Source organism: Fundulus heteroclitus, chromosome 8, assembly GCF_011125445.2.
Source record: "Fundulus heteroclitus isolate FHET01 chromosome 8, MU-UCD_Fhet_4.1, whole genome shotgun sequence".
Lineage (NCBI taxonomy): Eukaryota > Metazoa > Chordata > Actinopteri > Cyprinodontiformes > Fundulidae > Fundulus > Fundulus heteroclitus.
This window is the reverse complement of record NC_046368.1, coordinates 35,786,185-35,808,428: the sequence shown is the minus strand read 5'-3', so window position 1 is coordinate 35,808,428 and position 22,244 is coordinate 35,786,185.

Below are 22,244 nucleotides of genomic sequence, written 5' to 3'. Positions count from 1 at the left end.
TATAGATTTTTCGCAAATCACCTCAGACCAACACAAACCCGAAACCTCCCCCATTCATTTCCTATGGAGCGGTTTTGAAAAATGACGTCTAAAAATCCAAAACATCACATGTTTTCGCATCGTCGCTACTCCTAAACCGATTTATGTACAGACATGAGACTTTGACACATGAATGTGCCAACCCTTCTGGCACTCACAAAAAAGGAATTTTGTGGATAACTGTTACGGTTTTTCCGCAGGAACAATTTGTTCGGGGAGTAGCGAATGTGCAAAATCCTAAAAACGCTTTGGAGCTGCATTTTCCCAAATCATCCACTTTTTACATCGTCGCTGTGGCTACACCGATTCTTGTACAAACATAAAAATGAGCTTCCTGGTCCTCAAAAGCCTGCTGATACTCATGGTGAAAGAATTATTTTGATATCTCTTATACTTTTTGAGCTACAGCGATTTGTTCGGGACCGTGTTTAGAGGATTTCTGAAAATCCATAAAAATCGCCTTTATATCATAATTTTTTATGCCTTTATTAAACTTTTTCCAGCAAAAAACTATAGCTTTTCTTCTTCCCCTATCCGTTACGAACTAAACACAGAAAAAATTACGTCTCTACCATTTATGGATCAAGAGATATGAAGCGTTGTTCGGGGCAAAGTTCTCCATTATAATCCAATGGGACTTATTGTGAGCAAAGTCTCTGCACTTCGGAGACTCGCCCGCTGCAGCTGTGTGAGTGAGTTTCCATGACGACGGAACTCTGAGGGCCAGTGGGAGACGTTCCATTGAGATAGAATGGCAACTTTCGACGCTCACTGCAGTTGTTGTGATCAATGTAGAAATCTGAAATTCGCACAGTCACTTCCTCTTAACATTTTAAAATTTTCATGTGACTTTCAGCCATGTGTCAGTTTTCGGTGCCATTTTGGATCAAACCACTTATGTTTCCAATAATGCATGCCCATATATGGTGCTACAGTGTAGCACAGATGGAAAGTGCAGGCTTTCCATGCAAGAGGTCGTGGGATCGATTCCCGGTATGGAAAACTTGGAGTTTTGTATTATAATCCTCACAGTGTGAATATCAAAACATGTGTGCTGATCCCATGAAGTATTTTTTGTACCACCTGCCATTTTGAGTTACCATGGCAACGTTATAAATGACGTTTTTTCTCCCTATTTGAGGCACATCCCAGTACAGGATTTGGACCAAACTGACAGAGTACACTCACCCAGTGATACCATACACAACCATGTTAGCGGCTAACGGTTAGCATGTTGCTAACCGGAATTAGCTCTAGGAAGCCTGTACAAACTTCTGCTTGACAGATTTGGTGAATTTTAGGATTTTCTCCCTTTTTAGGCACTTCTCAGTACAGGATTTCAACCAAACTAACAGAGTAACATCACCCGGTGATACTGAACACAGCCATGCTAGCGGCTAACCGTTAGCATGTTGCTAACCGGAAATAGCTTTAGGAAGGTCCTACCAACAGCTGCTTAGCCAGAGTTCTTCAACCTTTACAGACAGAGAGGGCTGTAGCTGTCAGTGAGTCTCCATGACAACGCTGCTAGCAAGAGGCTCCTAGGAGGTCCATTGACTTAACATGGCACCTTTCAACAGCCACTGCGAGGGCTGTGAAGACCGTAGGAACCTGAAATTCGCAGTGTTACTTCCTGTTGCTATTTCTGACGGTACGGTACGCACCAAGTGGCAGGCGCCTTGCTAAATTTCTTCAGAAATTTTTCTAGTTAATATTATTATTCTTTATTATTCCACGATTAATGCGTCCCGAACCGTAGCGTGCACCCCCACGATATAGGTACCAAAACTTGTGGCTCGGTCGGGAATAGTGTGCTACTACTTTTATTGGGGTTTCGAGTTACCATGGCAACAAAATTAGCAAAAAACCAACCCCCAAAAAACCCATGATAATCAATGGAGTCGGGTAGAAAGAAAGCCTCAAAAAAGCCTCAAAATGACCATTTTCAAAGCCTTACTTTGTCGCCATGCTTTCACCTATGAACACCGTTTGACTTCCAGTTTGTAGATATATCTGTGACCTACTCAGAAGTGAAAACGGGATGTGGATACCTTTTATCGTCTCTTCACAGTTACTCCTCAAAGCTCATGTCCGAAAATCAGCGAAATCATCGTTTACAATGAAAGTCAATGACGGAATTCTCCAACCGCTAGAGTGGCCCACTCTAGCTTTTTTAAAGATTTCAAAACTCCGAACAACTTGACCTTTCTCGCTTAATTTTCACTCTACGTAGACAAATTATACATCAAAACGTAGGTATTTTTGTCAGGATTCGGGAAATGTAACCCTCATTGGTGTGGCATTTATAGATTTTTCGCAAATCACCTCAGACCGACACAAACCCGAAACCTCCCCCATTCATTTCCTATGGAGCGGTTTTGAAAAATGACGTCTAAAAATCCAAAACATCACATGTTTTCGCATCGTCGCTACTCCTAAACCGTTTTATGTACAGACATGAGACTTTCACACATGAATGTCCCAACCCTTCTGGCACTCAAGAAAAATGAATTTTGTGGATAACTGTTACGGTTTTTCCACAGGAACAATTTGTTCGGGAGTAGTGAATGTGCAAAATCCTGAAATCGCTTTGGAGCTGCATTTTCCCACATCATCCACTTTTTTACATCGTCGCTGTGCCTACACCGATTTTTGTAAAAATATGAAAATGAGCTACATGGTCATCAAAAGCCTGCTGATACTCACAGTGAAAGAATTATTTTGATATCTCTTATACTTTTTTAGCCAGAGCGATTTGTTCGGGATCATTTTCAGAGGATTTCTGAAATTTCATAAAAATGTCCTTTAGATCATAATTTTTTACGCCTTTATTAAACTTTTTCCAGCAAAAACCGATAGCAAGTCTTCTTCCCCTATCCTTTACGAAATAAACACAGAAAAAATTACGTCTCTACCATTTACGGTTCCGGAGAAATCGTGCGTTGTTCGAGGCAAAGTTCTCCATTATAATCCAATGGGACTTATTGTGACCAAAGTGTCTGCACTTCGGCCGCTGCAGGTGTGTGAGTGAGTTTCCATGACGACGGAACTCTGAGGGCCAGTGGGAGACGTTCCATTGAGATAGAATGGCAACTTTCGACGCCAGCTGCAGCGGCTGTGATTAATGTAGAAATCTGAAATTCGCACAGTCACTTCCTCTTAACATTTTAAAATTTCCATGTGACTTTCAGCCATGTGTCAGTTTTCTGTGCCATTTTGGATTTTACATGCTTTCCTATTGGGTCTTTGCTTCCAACAGGACCTGGCATGATGCCTAGACACGACCCACTTGGCCAATACAGCACCACCCACATGTGGGAAATGGCACTACACACCATTTGGGCAAATGTTGAGTTCTGGGCCCAGATGTGGTGAGGCTGAGTTGCTAAAGGAGGCCAATCTGACCAATGAACTTTGGTCACGTTTGGTGACATTAAGTATTGGCACCCCTATTTGAGGCACTTCCCAGTACAGGATTTGGACCAAACTGACAGAGTACAATCACCCGGTGATACGGAACACAACCATGTTAGCGGCTAACTGTTAGCATGTTGCTAACCGGAAGTAGCTCTAGAAAGGTCTCACCATCTTCTGCTTCACAGAGTTTGTTCTTATATTAGAGAGAAAGCTCCACAAGAAATTTGGGCTACGTGGCATAAAGCATCTCCAAGCTATGAGGTGTCAAACATCCAATGCTTTTCAATGGGGGACCAAACCCCTTATGGTCCCAATACTGCATGCCCATATATGGCGCTACAGTATAGCTCAGATGGAAAGTGCAGGCTTTGCATGCAAGAGGTCGTGGGATCGAAACCTGGCGTGGCAGACTAAGACTTTTGTATTATAATCCCCACAGTGTGTATATTAAAACATATGTGCTGATCCCATGAAGTATTTTTTTGTACCACCCGCCATTTTCAGTTACCATGGCAACGCTATAAACAACGTTTTTTCTCCCTATTTAAGGCTCATCCCAGTACAGGATTTGGATCAAACTAACAGAGTACACTCACCCAGTGATACCAAACACAACCATGTAAGCGGCTAACGGTTAGCATGTTGCTAACCGGAAGTAGCTCTAGGAAGCCTGTACAAACTTCTGCTTGACAGATTTGGTGAATTTTAGGATTTTCTCCCTTTTTAGGCACTTCTCAGTACAGGATTTCAACCAAACTAACAGAGTAACATCACCCGGTGATACTGAACACAGCCATGCTTGCGGATAAGCGTTAGCATGTTGCTAACCGGAAATAGCTTTAGGAAGGTCCTACCAACAGCTGCTTAGCCAGAGTTCTTCAACCTTTACAGACAGAGAGGGCTGTAGCTATCAGTGAGTCTCCATGACAACGCTGCTAGCAAGAGGCTCCTAGGAGGTCCATTGACTTAACATGGCACCTTTCAACGGCCGCTGCGAGGGCTGTGAAGACCGTAGGAACCTGAAATTCGCAGTGTTACTTCCTGTTGCTATTTCTGACGGTACGGTACGCACCAAGTGGCAGGCGCCTTGCTAAATTTCTTCAGAAATTTTTCTAGTTAATATTAATATTCTTTATTTTTCTTCCTTCACGATTAATGCGGCCCAAAACATAGCGTGCACCCCCACAATATAGGCATCAAAACCTGTGGCTCGATCTCGAGATGTGTGCTACTACTTTTATTGGGATTTCGAGTTACCATGGCAACAAAATAAGCGAAAAACCACCCCAAAACAACCCCATAGGAATGAATGGAGTCGGGGAGAAAGAAAGCCTCAAAAAACCCTCAAAAGGACCATTTTCAAAGCTGTACTGTGTCGCCATGCTTTCACCTACAAACACCGTTTAACTTCCAGTTTGTAGATATATCTGTGACCTACTCAGAAGTGAAAACGGGATGTGGATATCTTTTATCGTCTCTTCACAGTTACTCCTCAAAGCTCATGTCCGAAAATCAGCGAAATCATCGTTTACAATGAAAGTCAATGACGGAATTCTCCAACCGCTAGAGTGGCCCACTCTAGCTTTTTTAAAGATTTGAAAACTCCGAACAACTTGACCTCTCTCGCTCAATTTTCACTCTACGTAGACAAATTATACATCAAAACGTGGGTATTTTTGTCAGGATTCGGGAAATGTAACCCTCATTGGTGTGGCATTTATAGATTTTTCGCAAATCACCTCAGAGCGACACAAACCCGAAACCTCCCCCATTCATTTCCTATGGAGCGGTTTTGAAAAATGACGTCTAAAAATCCAAAACATCACATGTTTTCGCATCGTCGCTACTCCTAAACCGTTTTATGTACAGACATGAGACTTTCACACATGAATGTCCCAACCCTTCTGGCACTCACAAAAAATAATTTTGTGGATAACTGTTACGGTTTTTCCGCAGGAACAATTTGTTCGGGAGTAGCGAATGTGCAAAATCCTGAAATCGCTTTGGAGCTGCATTTTCCCACATCATCCACTTTTTTACATCGTCGCTGTGCCTACACCGATTTTTGTAAAAATATGAAAATGAGCTACATGGTCATCAAAAGCCTGCTGATACTCACAGTGAAAGAATTATTTTGATATCTCTTATACTTTTTTAGCCAGAGCGATTTGTTCGGGATCATTTTCAGAGGATTTCTGAAATTTCATAAAAATGTCCTTTAGATCATAATTTTTTACGCCTTTATTAAACTTTTTCCAGCAAAAACCGATAGCAAGTCTTCTTCCCCTATCCTTTACGAAATAAACACAGAAAAAATTACGTCTCTACCATTTACGGTTCCGGAGAAATCGTGCGTTGTTCGAGGCAAAGTTCTCCATTATAATCCAATAGGCAGACTTGGACACCAAGTGTCTGCACTTTTTTAGACTGGCCCGCTGCAGCTGTGTCAGTGAGTTTCCATGACGACGGAACTCTGAGGGCCAGTGGGAGACGTTCCATTGAGATAGAATGGCAACTTTCGACGCCAGCTGCAGCGGCTGTGATTAATGTAGAAATCTGAAATTCGCACAGTCACTTCCTCTTAACATTTTAAAATTTTCATGTGACTTTCAGCCATGTCTCAGTTTTCTGTGCCATTTTGGATGTCACATGCTTTCCTATTGGGCCTTTGCTTCTAACAGGACCTGACATGATGCCCAGACACGACCCACTTGGCCAATACAGCACCACCCACATGTGGGAAATGGCACTACACACCATTTTGGTCAAATGTTGAGTTCTGCGCCCAGATGTGGTGAGGCTGAGTTTCTAAAGGAGGCCAATCTGTCCCATGAACTTTTGTCACGTTTGGTGACATTAAGTATTGGCACCCCTATTTGAGGCACTTCCCAGTACAGGATTTGGACCAAATTGAGAGAGTACAATCACCTGGTGATACTGAACACAATGTTGTTAGCGGCTAACAGTTAGCATGTTGCTAACCGGAAGTAGCTTTAGGAAGGTCTCACCAACTTCTGCTTCACAGAGTCTGTTCTTCCTTTAGAGAGAAGGCTCCACAAGAAATTTGGGCTACGTCGCATAAAGCATCTCCAAGCTATGAGGTGTCAAACATCCAATGCTTTTCAATGGGGGACCAAACCCCTTATGGTCCCAATACTGCATGCCCATATATGGCGCTACAGTATAGCTCAGATGGAAAGTGCAGGCTTTGCATGCAAGAGGTCGTGGGTTCGAAACCCGGCGTAAGTGACTAAGATCTTTGTGTTATAATCCTCACAGTGTGTATATTAAAACATGTATGCTGATCCCATGAAGTATTTTTTTGTACCACCCGCCATTTTGAGTTACCATGGCAACATTATAAATGACGTATTTTCTCCCTATTTGAGGCTCATCCCAGTACAGGATTTGGACCAAACTAACAGAGTACACTAACCCAGTGATACCAAATACAACCATGTAAGCGGCTAACGGTTAGCATGTTGCTAACCGGAAGTAGCTCTAGGAAGCCTGTACAAACTTCTGCTTGACAGATTTGGTGAATTTTAGGATTGTCTCCCATTTTAGGCATTTCTCAGTACAGGATTTCAACCAAACTAACAGAGTAACATCACCCGCTGATACTGAACACAACCATGCTAGCGGCTAACCGTTAGCATGTTGCTAACCAGAAGTAGCTTTAGGAAGGTCCTACCAACTTCTGCTTAGCCAGGGTTCTTCTGCCTTTACAGACAGAGAGGGCTGCAGCTGTCAGTGAGTCTCCATGACAACGCTGCTAGCAAGAGGCTCCTAGGAGGTCCATTGACTTACCATGGCACCTTTCAACGGCCTCTGCGAGGGCTGTGAAGACCGTAGGAACCTGAAATTTGCAGTGTTACTTCCTCTTGCTATTTCTGACGGTACAGTATGCACCAAGTGGCAGGCGCCTTGCTAAATTTCTTCAGAAATTTTTCTAGTTATTCTTTATTTTTCTTACTTCACGATTAATGCGGCCCAAAAAGTAGCGTGCACCCCCACAATATAGGCATCAAAACCTGTGGCTCGATCTCGAGATGTGTGCTACTACTTTTATTGGGATTTCGAGTTACCATGGCAACAATATCAGCGAAAAACCAACGCCCAAAAAACCCATGATAATCAATGGAGTCGGGTAGAAAGAAAGCCTCAAAAAAGCCTCAAAATGACCATTTTCAACGCTGTACTGTGTCGCCATGCTTTCACCTACGAACACCGTTTAACTTCCAGTTTGTAGATATATCTGTGACCTACTCAGAAGTGAAAACGGGATGTGGATATCTTTTATCGTCTCTTCACAGTTACTCCTCAAAGCTCATGTCCGAAAATCAGTGAAATCATCGTTTACAATGAAAGTCAATGACGGAATTCTCCAACCGCTAGAGTGGGCCACTCTAGCTTTTTTAAAGATTTCAAAACTCCGAACAACTTGACCTTTCTCGCTCAATTTTCACTCTACGTAGACAAATTATACATCAAAACGTAGGTATTTTTGTCAGGATTCGGGAAATGTAACCTTCATTGGTGTGGCATTTATAGATTTTTCGCAAATCACCTCAGACCGACACAAACCCGAAACCTCCCCCATTCATTTCCTATGGAGCGGTTTTGAAAAATGACGTCTAAAAATCCAAAACATCACATGTTTTCGCATCGTCGCTACTCCTAAACCGTTTTATGTACAGACAGGAGACTTTCACACATGAATGTCCCAACCCTTCTGGCACTCAAGAAAAATGAATTTTGTGGATAACTGTTACGGTTTTTCCACAGGAACAATTTGTTCGGGAGTAGCGAATGTGCAAAATCCTGAAATCGCTTTGGAGCTGCATTTTCCCACATCATCCACTTTTTTACATCGTCGCTGTGCCTACACCGATTTTTGTAAAAATATGAAAATGAGCTACATGGTCATCAAAAGCCTGCTGATACTCACAGTGAAAGAATTATTTTGATATCTCTTATACTTTTTTAGCCAGAGCGATTTGTTCAGGATCATTTTCAGAGGATTTCTGAAATTTCATAAAAATGTCCTTTAGATCATAATTTTTTACGCCTTTATTAAACTTTTTCCAGCAAAAACCGATAGCAAGTCTTCTTCCCCTATCCTTTACGAAATAAACACAGAAAAAATTACGTCTCTACCATTTACGGTTCCGGAGAAATCGTGCGTTGTTCGAGGCAAAGTTCTCCATTATAATCCAATGGGACTTATTGTGACCAAAGTGTCTGCACTTCGGCCGCTGCAGGTGTGTGTGAGTTTCCATGACGACGGAACTCTGAGGGCCAGAGCTAGACGCTCCATTGAGATACAATGGCAACTTTCATCGCTCACTGCAGTGGCTGTGATTAATGTAGAAATCTGAAATTCGCACAGTCACTTCCTCTTAACATTTTAAAATTTCCATGTGACTTTCAGCCATGTGTCAGTTTTCGGTGCCATTTTGGATCAAACCACTTATGTTTCCAATAATGCATGCCAATATATGGCGCTACAGTGTAGCACAGATGGAAAGTGCAGGCTTTGCATGCAAGAGGTCGTGGGATCGATTCCCGGTATGGAAAACTTGGAGTTTGGTATTATAATCCCCACAGTGTGTATATTAAAACATGTGTGCTGATCCCATGAAGTATTTTATTGTACCACCCGCCATTTTGAGTTACCATGGCAACGTTATAAACGACGTTTTTTCTCCCTATTTGAGGCACATCCCAGTACAGGATTTGGACCAAACTAACAGAGTACACTCACCCAGTGATACCATACACAACCATGTTAGCGGCTAACGGTTAGCATGTTGCTAACCGGAAGTAGCTCTAAGAAGCTTGTACAAACTCCTGCTTGACAGATTTGGTGAATTTTAGCATTTTCTCCCTTTTTAGGCACTTCTCAGTACAGGATTTCAACCAAACTAACAGAGTAACATCACCCGGTGATACTGAACACAGCCATGCTAGCGGCTAACCGTTAGCATGTTGCTAACGGAAATAGCTTTAGGATGGTCCTACCAACTGCTGCTTAGCCAGAGTTCTTCTGCCTTTACAGACAGAGAGAGGGCTGCAGCTGTCAGTGAGTCTCCATGACAACGCTGCTAGCAAGAGGCTCCTAGGAGGTCCATTGACTTAACATGGCACCTTTCAACGGCCGCTGCGAGGGCTGTGAAGACCGTAGGAACCTGAAATTTGCAGTGTTACTTCCTCTTGCTATTTCTGACGGTACAGTATGCACCAAGTGGCAGGCGCCTTGCTAAATTTCTTCAGAAATTTTTCTAGTTATTCTTTATTTTTCTTACTTCACGATTAATGCGGCCCAAAAAGTAGCGTGCACCCCCACAATATAGGCATCAAAACCTGTGGCTCGATCTCGAGATGTGTGCTACTACTTTTATTGGGATTTCGAGTTACCATGGCAACAATATCAGCGAAAAACCAACGCCCAAAAAACCCATGATAATCAATGGAGTCGGGTAGAAAGAAAGCCTCAAAAAAGCCTCAAAATGACCATTTTCAACGCTGTACTGTGTCGCCATGCTTTCACCTACGAACACCGTTTAACTTCCAGTTTGTAGATATATCTGTGACCTACTCAGAAGTGAAAACGGGATGTGGATATCTTTTATCGTCTCTTCACAGTTACTCCTCAAAGCTCATGTCCGAAAATCAGTGAAATCATCGTTTACAATGAAAGTCAATGACGGAATTCTCCAACCGCTAGAGTGGGCCACTCTAGCTTTTTTAAAGATTTCAAAACTCCGAACAACTTGACCTTTCTCGCTCAATTTTCACTCTACGTAGACAAATTATACATCAAAACGTAGGTATTTTTGTCAGGATTCGGGAAATGTAACCTTCATTGGTGTGGCATTTATAGATTTTTCGCAAATCACCTCAGACCGACACAAACCCGAAACCTCCCCCATTCATTTCCTATGGAGCGGTTTTGAAAAATGACGTCTAAAAATCCAAAACATCACATGTTTTCGCATCGTCGCTACTCCTAAACCGTTTTATGTACAGACAGGAGACTTTCACACATGAATGTCCCAACCCTTCTGGCACTCAAGAAAAATGAATTTTGTGGATAACTGTTACGGTTTTTCCACAGGAACAATTTGTTCGGGAGTAGCGAATGTGCAAAATCCTGAAATCGCTTTGGAGCTGCATTTTCCCACATCATCCACTTTTTTACATCGTCGCTGTGCCTACACCGATTTTTGTAAAAATATGAAAATGAGCTGCATGGTCATCAAAAGCCTGCTGATACTCACAGTGAAAGAATTATTTTGATATCTCTTATACTTTTTTAGCCAGAGCGATTTGTTCAGGATCATTTTCAGAGGATTTCTGAAATTTCATAAAAATGTCCTTTAGATCATAATTTTTTACGCCTTTATTAAACTTTTTCCAGCAAAAACCGATAGCAAGTCTTCTTCCCCTATCCTTTACGAAATAAACACAGAAAAAATTACGTCTCTACCATTTACGGTTCCGGAGAAATCGTGCGTTGTTCGAGGCAAAGTTCTCCATTATAATCCAATGGGACTTATTGTGACCAAAGTGTCTGCACTTCGGCCGCTGCAGGTGTGTGAGTGAGTTTCCATGACGACGGAACTCTGAGGGCCAGAGCTAGACGCTCCATTGAGATAAAATGGCAACTTTCATCGCTCACTGCAGTGGCTGTGATTAATGTAGAAATCTGAAATTCGCACAGTCACTTCCTCTTAACATTTTAAAATTTCCATGTGACTTTCAGCCATGTGTCAGTTTTCGGTGCCATTTTGGATCAAACCACTTATGTTTCCAATAATGCATGCCAATATATGGCGCTACAGTGTAGCACAGATGGAAAGTGCAGGCTTTGCATGCAAGAGGTCGTGGGATCGATTCCCGGTATGGAAAACTTGGAGTTTTGTATTATAATCCCCACAGTGTGTATATTAAAACATGTGTGCTGATCCCATGAAGTATTTTATTGTACCACCCGCCATTTTGAGTTACCATGGCAACGTTATAAACGACGTTTTTTCTCCCTATTTGAGGCACATCCCAGTACAGGATTTGGACCAAACTAACAGAGTACACTCACCCAGTGATACCATACACAACCATGTTAGCGGCTAACGGTTAGCATGTTGCTAACCGGAAGTAGCTCTAAGAAGCTTGTACAAACTCCTGCTTGACAGATTTGGTGAATTTTAGCATTTTCTCCCTTTTTAGGCACTTCTCAGTACAGGATTTCAACCAAACTAACAGAGTAACATCACCCGGTGATACTGAACACAGCCATGCTAGCGGCTAACCGTTAGCATGTTGCTAACGGAAATAGCTTTAGGATGGTCCTACCAACTGCTGCTTAGCCAGAGTTCTTCTGCCTTTACAGACAGAGAGAGGGCTGCAGCTGTCAGTGAGTCTCCATGACAACGCTGCTAGCAAGAGGCTCCTAGGAGGTCCATTGACTTAACATGGCACCTTTCAACGGCCGCTGCGAGGGCTGTGAAGACCGTAGGAACCTGAAATTTGCAGTGTTACTTCCTCTTGCTATTTCTGACGGTACAGTATGCACCAAGTGGCAGGCGCCTTGCTAAATTTCTTCAGAAATTTTTCTAGTTAGGCGCCTGCCTTGCATGTGCAATGAGGAGGCAGTGCTGTGCGAAGCACAGCACTGCCTCCCAATGCAAATGCATGGGCAGGGCCTATTACTATTCACCTCTAAAGGCGTCTCTTTATTAATATTCTTTTTTATTCTTCCGTCACGAATAATGCGGCCCGAACCATAGCGTGCACCCCCACAATATAGTTATCAAAACGTGCGGTTCGGTCGGGAATAGTGTGCTACTACTTTTATTGAGGTTTCGAGTTACCATGGCAACAAAATTAGCGAAAAACCACCCCCCAAAAAACCCATAATAATCAATGGAGTCGGGTAGAAAGAAAGCCTCAAAAAAGCCTCCAAATGACCAATTTCAACGCTGTACTGTGTCGCCATGCTTTCACCTACGAACACAATTTAACTTCCAGTTTGTAGATATATCTGTGACCTACTCAGAAGTGAAAACGGGATGTGGATATCTTTTATCGTCTCTTCACAGTTACTCCTCAAAGCTCATGTCCGAAAATCAGCGAAATCATCGTTTACAATGAAAGTCAATGACGGAATTCTCCAACCGCTAGAGTGGCCCACTCTAGCTTTTTTAAAGATTTCAAAACTCCGAACAACTTGACCTTTCTCGCTCAATTTTCACTCTACGTAGACAAATTATACATCAAAACGTAGGTATTTTTGTCAGGATTCGGGAAATGTAACCCTCATTGGTGTGGCATTTATAGATTTTTCGGAAATCACCTCAGACCGACACAAACCCGAAACCTCCCCCATTCATTTCCTATGGAGCGGTTTTGAAAAATGACGTCTAAAAATCCAAAACATCACATGTTTTCGCATCGTCGCTACTCCTAAACCGTTTTATGTACAGACATGAGACTTTCACACATGAATGTCCCAACCCTTCTGGCACTCAAGAAAAATGAATTTTGTGGATAACTGTTACGGTTTTTCCACAGGAACAATTTGTTCGGGAGTAGCGAATGTGCAAAATCCTGGAAACGCTTTGGAGTTGCATTTTCCCACATCATCCACTTTTTTACATCGTCGCTGTGCCTACACCGATTTTTGTAAAAATATGAAAATGAGCTACATGGTCATCAAAAGCCTGCTGATACTCACAGTGAAAGAATTATTTTGATATCTCTTATACTTTTTTAGCCAGAGCGATTTGTTCAGGATCATTTTCAGAGGATTTCTGAAATTTCATAAAAATGTCCTTTAGATCATAATTTTTTACGCCTTTATTAAACTTTTTCCAGCAAAAACCGATAGCAAGTCTTCTTCCCCTATCCTTTACGAAATAAACACAGAAAAAATTACGTCTCTACCATTTACGGTTCCGGAGAAATCGTGCGTTGTTCGAGGCAAAGTTCTCCATTATAATCCAATGGGACTTATTGTGACCAAAGTGTCTGCACTTCGGCCGCTGCAGGTGTGTGAGTGAGTTTCCATGACGACGGAACTCTGAGGGCCAGAGGAAAAAGCTCCATTGAGATACAATGGCAACTTTCATCGCTCACTGCAGCGGCTGTGATTAATGTAGAAATCTGAAATTCGCACAGTCACTTCCTCTTAACATTTTAAAATTTTCATGTGACTTTCAGCCACGTGTCACTTTTCTGTACCTCTTGGGATTTCACATGCTTTCCTATTGGGCCTTTGCTTCCAACAGGACCTGGCATGATAACCAGACACAACCCAATTGGCCAATACCTCACCACCCACCTGTGGGAAATGGCGCTACTGACAATTTTGGTCAAATGTTGAGTTCTAGGCCCAGATGTGGTGAGACTGAGTTGCTAAAGGAGGCCAATCTGACCCATGAACTTTGGTCACGTTTGGTGACATTAAGTATTGGCACCCCTATTTGAGGCACTTCCCAGTACAGGATTTGGACCAAACTGACAGAGTACACTCACCCAGTGATACCATACACAACCATGTTAGCGGCTAACGGTTAGCATGTTGCTAACCGGAAGTAGCTGTAAGAAGCTTGTACAAACTCCTGCTTGACAGATTTGGTGAATTTTAGGATTTTCTCCCTTTTTAGGCACTTCTCAGTACAGGATTTCAACCAAACTAACAGAGTAACATCACCCAGTGATACTGAACACAACCATGCTAGAGGCTAACTGTTAGCATGTTGCTAACCAGAAGTAGCTATAGGAAGGTCCTATCAACTTCTGCTTTTCCAGGGTTCTTCTGCCTTTATAGACAGAGAGAGGGCTGCAGCTGTCAGTGAGTCTCCATGACAACGCTGCTAGCAAGAGGCTCCTAGGAGGTCCATTGACTTAACATGGCACCTTTCAACGGCCGCTACGGGGGCTGTGAAGACCTTAGGAAGCTGAAATTCGCAGTGTTGCTTCCTGTTGCTATTTCTGATGGTACGGTACGCACCAAGTGGCAGGCGCCTTGCTAAATTTCTTCAGAAATTTTTCTAGTTAATATTAATATTCTTTATTTTTCTTCCTTCACGATTAATGCGGCCCGAAACATAGCGTGCACCCCCACAATATAGGCATCAAAACCTGTGGCTCGATCTCGAGATGTGTGCTACTACTTTTATTGGGATTTCGAGTTACCATGGCAACAAAATAAGCGAAAAACCACCCCCAAACAACCCCATAGGAATGAATGGAGTCCGGGAGAAAGAAAGCCTCAAAAAAGCCTCAAAATGACCATTTTCAAAGCTGTACTGGTTCGTCATGCTTCCACCTACGAACACCATTTAACTTCCAGTTTGTAGATATTTCTGTGAACTACTCAGAAGTGAAAACGGGATGTGGATATCTCTTATCGTCTCTTCACAGTTACTCCTCAAAGCTCATGTCCAAAAATCAGTGAAATCATCGTTTACAATGAAAGTCAATGACGGAATTCTCCAACCGCTAGAGTGGCCCACTCTAGCTTTTTTTAAAATTTCAAAACTCCGAACAACTTGACCTTACTCGCTCAATTTTCACTCTTTGTAGACAAATTATACATCAAAACGTAGGTATTTTTGTCAGGATTCGGGAAATGTAACCCTCATTGGTGTGGCATTTATAGATTTTTCGCAAATCACCTAAGAGCGACACAAACCCGAAACCTCCCCCATTCATTTCCTATGGAGCGGTTTTGAAAAATGACGTCTAAAAATCCAAAACATCACATGTTTTCGCATCGTCGCTACTCCTAAACCGTTTTATGTACAGACATGAGACTTTCACACATGAATGTCCCAACCCTTCTGGCACTCAAGAAAAATGAATTTTGTGGATAACTGTTACGGTTTTTCCACAGGAACAATTTGTTTGGGAGTAGCGAATGTGCAAAATCCTGAAATCGCTTTGGAGCTGCATTTTCCCACATCATCCACTTTTTTACATCGTCGCTGTGCCTACACCGATTTTTGTAAAAATATGAAAATGAGCTACATGGTCATCAAAACCCTGCTGATACTCACAGTGAAAGAATTATTTTGATATCTCTTATACTTTTTTAGCCAGAGCGATTTGTTCGGGATCATTTTCAGAGGATTTCTGAAATTTCATAAAAATGTCCTTTAGATCATAATTTTTTACGCCTTTATTAAACTTTTTCCAGCAAAAACCGATAGCAAGTCTTCTTCCCCTATCCTTTACGAAATAAACACAGAAAAAATTACGTCTCTACCATTTACGGTTCCGGAGAAATCGTGCGTTGTTCGAGGCAAAGTTCTCCATTATAATCCAATAGGCAGACTTGGACACCAAGTGTATGCACTTTTTTAGACTGGCCCGCTGCAGCTGTGTCAGTGAGTTTCCATGACGACGGAACTCTGAGGGCCAGTGGGAGACGTTCCATTGAGATAGAATGGCAACTTTCGACGCCAGCTGCAGCGGCTGTGATTAATGTAGAAATCTGAAATTCGCACAGTCACTTCCTCTTAATATTTTCAAATTTTCATGTGACTTTTAGCCATGTGTGAGTTTACTGTCCCATTTTGGATTTTACATGCTTTCCTATTGGGTCTTTGCTTCCAACAGGACCTGGCATGATGCCTAGACACGACCCACTTGGCCAATACAGCACCACCCACCTGTGGGAAATGGCACTACACACCTTTTTGGTCAAACGTTGAGTTCTGGGCCCAGATGTGGTGAGGCTGAGTTGCTAAAGGAGGCCAATCTGACCAATGAACTTTGGTCACGTTTGGTGACATTAAGTATTGGCACCCCTATTTGAGGCACTTCCCAGTACAGGATTTGGACCAAACTGACAGAGTACAATCACCCGGTGATACTGAACACAACCATGTTAGCGGCTAACTGTTAGCATGTTGCTAACCGGAAGTAGCTCTAGAAAGGTCTCACCATCTTCTGCTTCACAGAGTCTGTTCTTACTTTAGAGAGAAAGCTCCACAAGAAATTTGGGCTACGTGGCATAAAGCATCTCCAAGCTATCAGGTTTTCAAACATCCATTGCTTTTCAATGGGGGACCAAACCCCTTATGGTCCCAATACTGCATGCCCATATATGGCGCTCCAGTATAGCTCAGATGGAAAGTGCAGGCTTTGCATGCAAGAGGTCGAGGGATCGAAACCCGGCGTGGCAGACTAAGATTTTTGTATTATAATCCCCACAGTGTGTATATTAAAACATATGTGCTGATCCCATGAAGTATTTTTTTTGTACCACCCGCCATTTTCAGTTACCATGGCAACGTTATAAACGACGTTTTTTCTCCCTATTTAAGGCTCATCCCAGTACAGGATTTGGACCAAACTAACAGAGTACACTAACCCAGTGATACCAAACACAACCATGTTAGCGGCTAACGGTTAGCATGTTGCTAACCGGAAGTAGCTCTAGGAAGCCTGTACAAACTTCTGCTTGACAGATTTGGTGAATTTTAGGATTGTCTCCCATTTTAGGCACTTCTCAGTACAGGATTTCAACCAAACTAACAGAGTAACATCACCCGGTGATACTGAACACAGCCATGCTAGCGGCTAACCGTTAGCATGTTGCTAACGGAAATAGCTTTAGGAAGGTCCTATCAATTTCTCCTTAGCCAGGGTTCTTCTGCCTTTACAGAGAGAGAGAGGGCTGCAGCTGTCAGTGAGTCTCCATGACAACGCTGCTAGCAAGAGGCTCCTAGGAGGTCCATTGACTTAACATGGCACCTTTCGACGGCCGCTGCGGGGGCTGTGAAGACCGTAGGAAGCTGAAATTCGCAGTGTTACTTCCTGTTGCTATTTCTGACGGTACGGTACGCACCAAGTGGCAGGCGCCTTGCTAAATTTCTTCAAAAATTTTTCTAGTTGCTTTTTATTCTTCCGTCACCGTTAATACAGCCCGAACCGTAGGGTCTACCCCCACAAACTATATATCAAAACGTGCGTCTCGACGCCGCGAAGTGTGCTATTTGTACTTGACGCCATTTAAAGTTACCGTGGTGACAAAATTAACCAAAAAACACTTCTCAAAACCACTTCCTAGACACAGTTGACCTCTCAAAAATGCAGAGCTCAGCATGGCACTTTTTTTTGGTACAGTGGTTTAGGTGTTGGGCTGGTGCACCAAAGGTCGCAGGTTCGCAACCCGCTGGGGGTACCGAATATTTTTTTTTTCTTTTTTACAAGTAACAAATAAATAATTTGAACAACTGATGTAAATGAATGAATGATGAAAAAATTGCAACAGCAAGAACTACCCCCCGGGCAATACAGCACCACTCACCTGTGGGAAATGGCACTACACACCATTTTTGTCAAATGTTAAGTTCTGGGCCCAGATTTGGTGAGGCTTAGTTGCTAAAGGAGGCCGATCTGACACATGACCTTTGGTGAGCTTTGGTGACATTAAGTATTGGCACCCTTTTTGAGGAACTTCCCAGTACAGGATTTGGACCACACTAACAGAGTACAATCACCCGGTGATATTCAGTTCAATTCAATTCAATTTTATTTATATAGCGCCAAATCATGAAACATGTCATCTCAAGGCACTTTACAAAGTCAAGTTCAATCATATTATACAGATTGGGTCAGATTATACAGATTGGTCAAAAATGTCCTATATAAGGAAACCAGTTGATTGCATCAAAGTCCCGACAAGCAGCATTCACTCCTGGGGAAGCGTAGAGCCACTGGAAGAGTCATCTGCATTGTACATGGCTTTGCTGCAATCCCTCATACTGAGCAAGCATGAAGCGACAGTGGGAAGAAAAACCACCCATTAACGGGAAGGAAAAACCTCCGGCAGAACCGGGCTCAGTATGAACGGTCATCTGCCTCGACCGACTGGGGTTACAGAAGATAGAACAGAGACACAACAAGAGAAACAAAAAAGCACAGAAGCACACATTGATCTAGTAATCTGTTCTACATTAGATGGTAGTAGCGGGTGAGCCGTCTTCTCTGGATGATGTCACAGTTAACAGAACGCCAGACCAGGTGTACCTACTATGAAGAGAAAAGAGAGAGAACAGAAAGTTAAAGCAGAAATGACAACACATAATGCATAATTGAAGAACAGTAGAACTCAATAGAGTGAGAAAATTAGATCCTGATATACTCCAGTAGCCTAAGCCTATAGCAGTAAAACTATAAAGGTAGCTGAGAGTAACATGAGCCACTAGTTATAATTTTTGTGAAAAAGAAAAGTTTTAAGCCTAGTCTTAAAAGTAGACAGGGTGTCTGCCTCACGGACCAAAACTGGGAGTTGGTTCCACAGGAGAGGAGCCTGATAGCTAAAGGATCTGCCTCCCATTCTACTTTTAGAGACTCTAGGAACCACCAGCAGACCTGCAGTCTGAGAGCGAAGTGCTCTGTTAGGAACATACGGGGTAATCAGAGCTCTGATATATGATGGAGTTTGATTATTAAGGGCTTTATACGTTAGAAGAAGAATTTTAAATTCTATTCTTGATTTAACAGGAAGCCAATGAAGGGAAGCTAAAAATGGAGAAATATGATCCCTCTTGTTGATTTTCATCAGAACTCTTGCTGCAGCATTTTGGATCAGCTGAAGGCTTTGAACTGTATTTTGTGGACTTCCTGATAGTAAAGAATTACAATAGTCCAGCCTTGAAGTAACAAATGCATGGACCAGTTTTTCAGCATCACTCCTGGACAGAATGTTTCTAATTTTGGCGATATTCCGGAGGTGAAAAAAGGAAACTCTGGAAACCTGTTTAATATGGGATTTAAATGACATGTCTTGGTCAAAAATAACACCAAGATTTTTTACTTTATTACCAGAGGCCAGGTTAATGCCACCCAGATTAAGTGATTGGTTAAGAAGTTTATTTTTTGAGGACTCTGGCCCAAAGATTAAAACTTCGGTCTTGTCAGAATTTAGATGCAGGAAATTTAAAGTCATCCAGCTTTTGATGTCATCAAGACATGACTGCAGTCGAAGTAATTGATTGGATTCATCAGGATTTATGGATAAATATAGCTGAGTATCATCAGCATAACAGTGGAAATTAATCCCATGCTGTCTGATAATTTTGCCTATCGGAAGCATATATATAGTAAAGAGAATTGGTCCAAGGACTGAACCCTGTGGTACTCCACAGGTGACCCTAGAGTTTGAGGAAGATTTATTATTAACATGAACAAATTGGAATCTGTCTGACAGATAAGATTTAAACCAGCCTAATGCTTTCCCCTTAATCCCTACAGTATGTTCAAGTCTTTGTAGGAGAATATTGTGATCAACTGTATCAAACGCAGCACTGAGATCTAACAGGACAAGTATAGACACAAGTCCATTATCTGAGGCCATGAGAATATCATTAGTGACCTTCACCAGAGCTGTGCTATGATGAAGGTCCAGTGCTATGATGAGCTCTGAAGCCTGACTGAAACTCCTCAAGTAGGTCATTACTTTGTAAATGTTCACAAAGTTGATTAGCAACTACTTTCTCAAGAATTTTAGATAAGAAAAGAAGATTAGATATAGGTCTGTAATTTACTAACTCATCTTGATCAAGAGAAGGTTTCTTAAGTAAAGGTTTAATAACAGCTACTTTCAAAACCTGTGGTACATATCCATTTACTAAGGATAGATTAATCATGTCTAAAATAGTGCCACTGATCAAAGGGAATATGTCCTTAAACAACTTGGTTGGGATTGGGTCTAACATACAGGTAGATGGTTTAGATGAAGCTAAAATTTTAGATAGCTCAGAAACAGACCTCTCAACTTTTATCAAAAGTTAGGAGTGAGATTATGCTAATTTGGGGCGGGGCTTGTTTGGGGACGGGGCTAACTGGACCCTGGAAGAGCCGGTGGAGTCAACTCCATCTCATTTTTATCCCACCAGACAATGAAGTAGACATGTATTACTTGTGTTAAAAAGAGAAAGAGACATATTAATACTTTATTGTTCAGTTAATGGATTAAAACATAAATAATACACAATTGTTCAAATAATACTGATTAAAATAAGTAGTTTTAAGTTATTGACCGAATTATTACACTGTTACACATTCATCTATGGGTTGTTTATCATTGTAAATCTATAACCTGATTGGTGAATCAGGATGAGTTTCATCAAGCCTTTATGATCCCCTCAGCAGCAACACTGAAGCACACAGAGGTTCCCGCTGCGTCTTTACGCACGATCCAGCTACTGATGTCTCCCTCTTTTCAGCTCAATGCACTTCTAGACTGTTACAGTTTATAACATTCTCATCACCTTTCACAGCGACAGGTTTCTCAGTCAGTCACCGCGCTGACCAGACGAATCTCTATTGCTCTCGTCAGTGCGCTCTGGGCGCACTGACGCCCAGAAAGCACCTGCTCCGAGGGAAAGGAGGGGAGGGAGAGGAGCAAGCGCGGAGGCACAGAAATACGGTGCATGTAGTTAAAAAAATGCAGAATTAATAAAAACGAAACTTATAAACAGACTAAGTGGCTTTTTAAACTGCATCTGGTTAGCAGAACTGTTTTATTATCCAGCATGCAGCCATGATTGGTTCTGAATGAACCGGTCATCTGGCAGCAGCTCCCCCCTCCCCTCCCCTCCTGTGTACGCGGTACAGGACCTTACCGGCTCACTTTCACCACTGTTAAGACTAAAATTATTCATAACTCTGATCACTCTTCCTGCTGCTCTGTTAACACGAACTGCAGCAGGAATTACTGATGGCCACAAACTGTAAAAGAAGCCGAATCAGCTCAGCAGAAGGCGGAGTTTTGTCGTCCGCAGCCCAGATGGGCTTTGTGATTTTTATGCGTGAGAAATTCCATGTTTGCGTGTGAAATGCCATGTGTTGCGTGTGAGCGTGTGAAGTTAGTGAAATGCGTGTGTCACACGGTCAATGCGTGAGAGTTGAGAGCTATGCTCAGAAAGCTCTACTGCTTCTAAACAGTTCAAACACTGCGCAGATTCTAAAGATTCCTCCAATGCTGCCTCACTTACTGAGGACGAGGTAATCATGTTTGGGAGGATGCCAATTATTTTATTTTTAATGGCATCAATTTTATTTATGAAGAATCCCATAAAATCATTACTACTAAGGGAATGGATGGATCAACAGAGCTGTGGCTCTGGGTAAGTTTGGCAACTGTACTAAAGAGAAATCTAGGATTATTTTTATTCTTTTCAATTAATGATGAAAAATATGCTGCTCTAACTCTGCGAAGAGTCTTGTTATACAACAATAGTCTGTCCCTCCAGATTAAGTAGGATTCCTCTTGGTGTGTAGAGCGCCATTTTCTCTCCAATTTCCTAACATTGTGCTTCAAGGAACGCAGCTCTGAATTAAACCAAGGAGCCAGCTTCCTGTGAATATTCACCTTCTTTTTCAAGGGAGCTACATTGTCTAATGCAGTACGCAATGAGGAAGTCAGATGATACTGGACACGACCATGTTAGCGGCTAACGCTTAGCATGTTGCTAACTGGAAGTAGCTCTAGGAAGGTCTCACCAACTTCTGCTTCACAGTTTGTACTTCCTTTAGTAGTTTGTAATGCCTTTAAGATTTTTATTCACATATTTAATTTTTTCATGCTACATTGAAGTATTTAATCATGTTTTAATAACGCCAATTTTCCATGCTGCTTGGATGCAGACCTTCTCCTGTCGGCTGGTTTTGACGAAGACAAATCCTTTTCACACTCAGAAGATTTGATTTAAAATCCCCAAGTGATAAAAGCCTACGACCAAGGAACTCGGAAGCTTTGCCTTTGA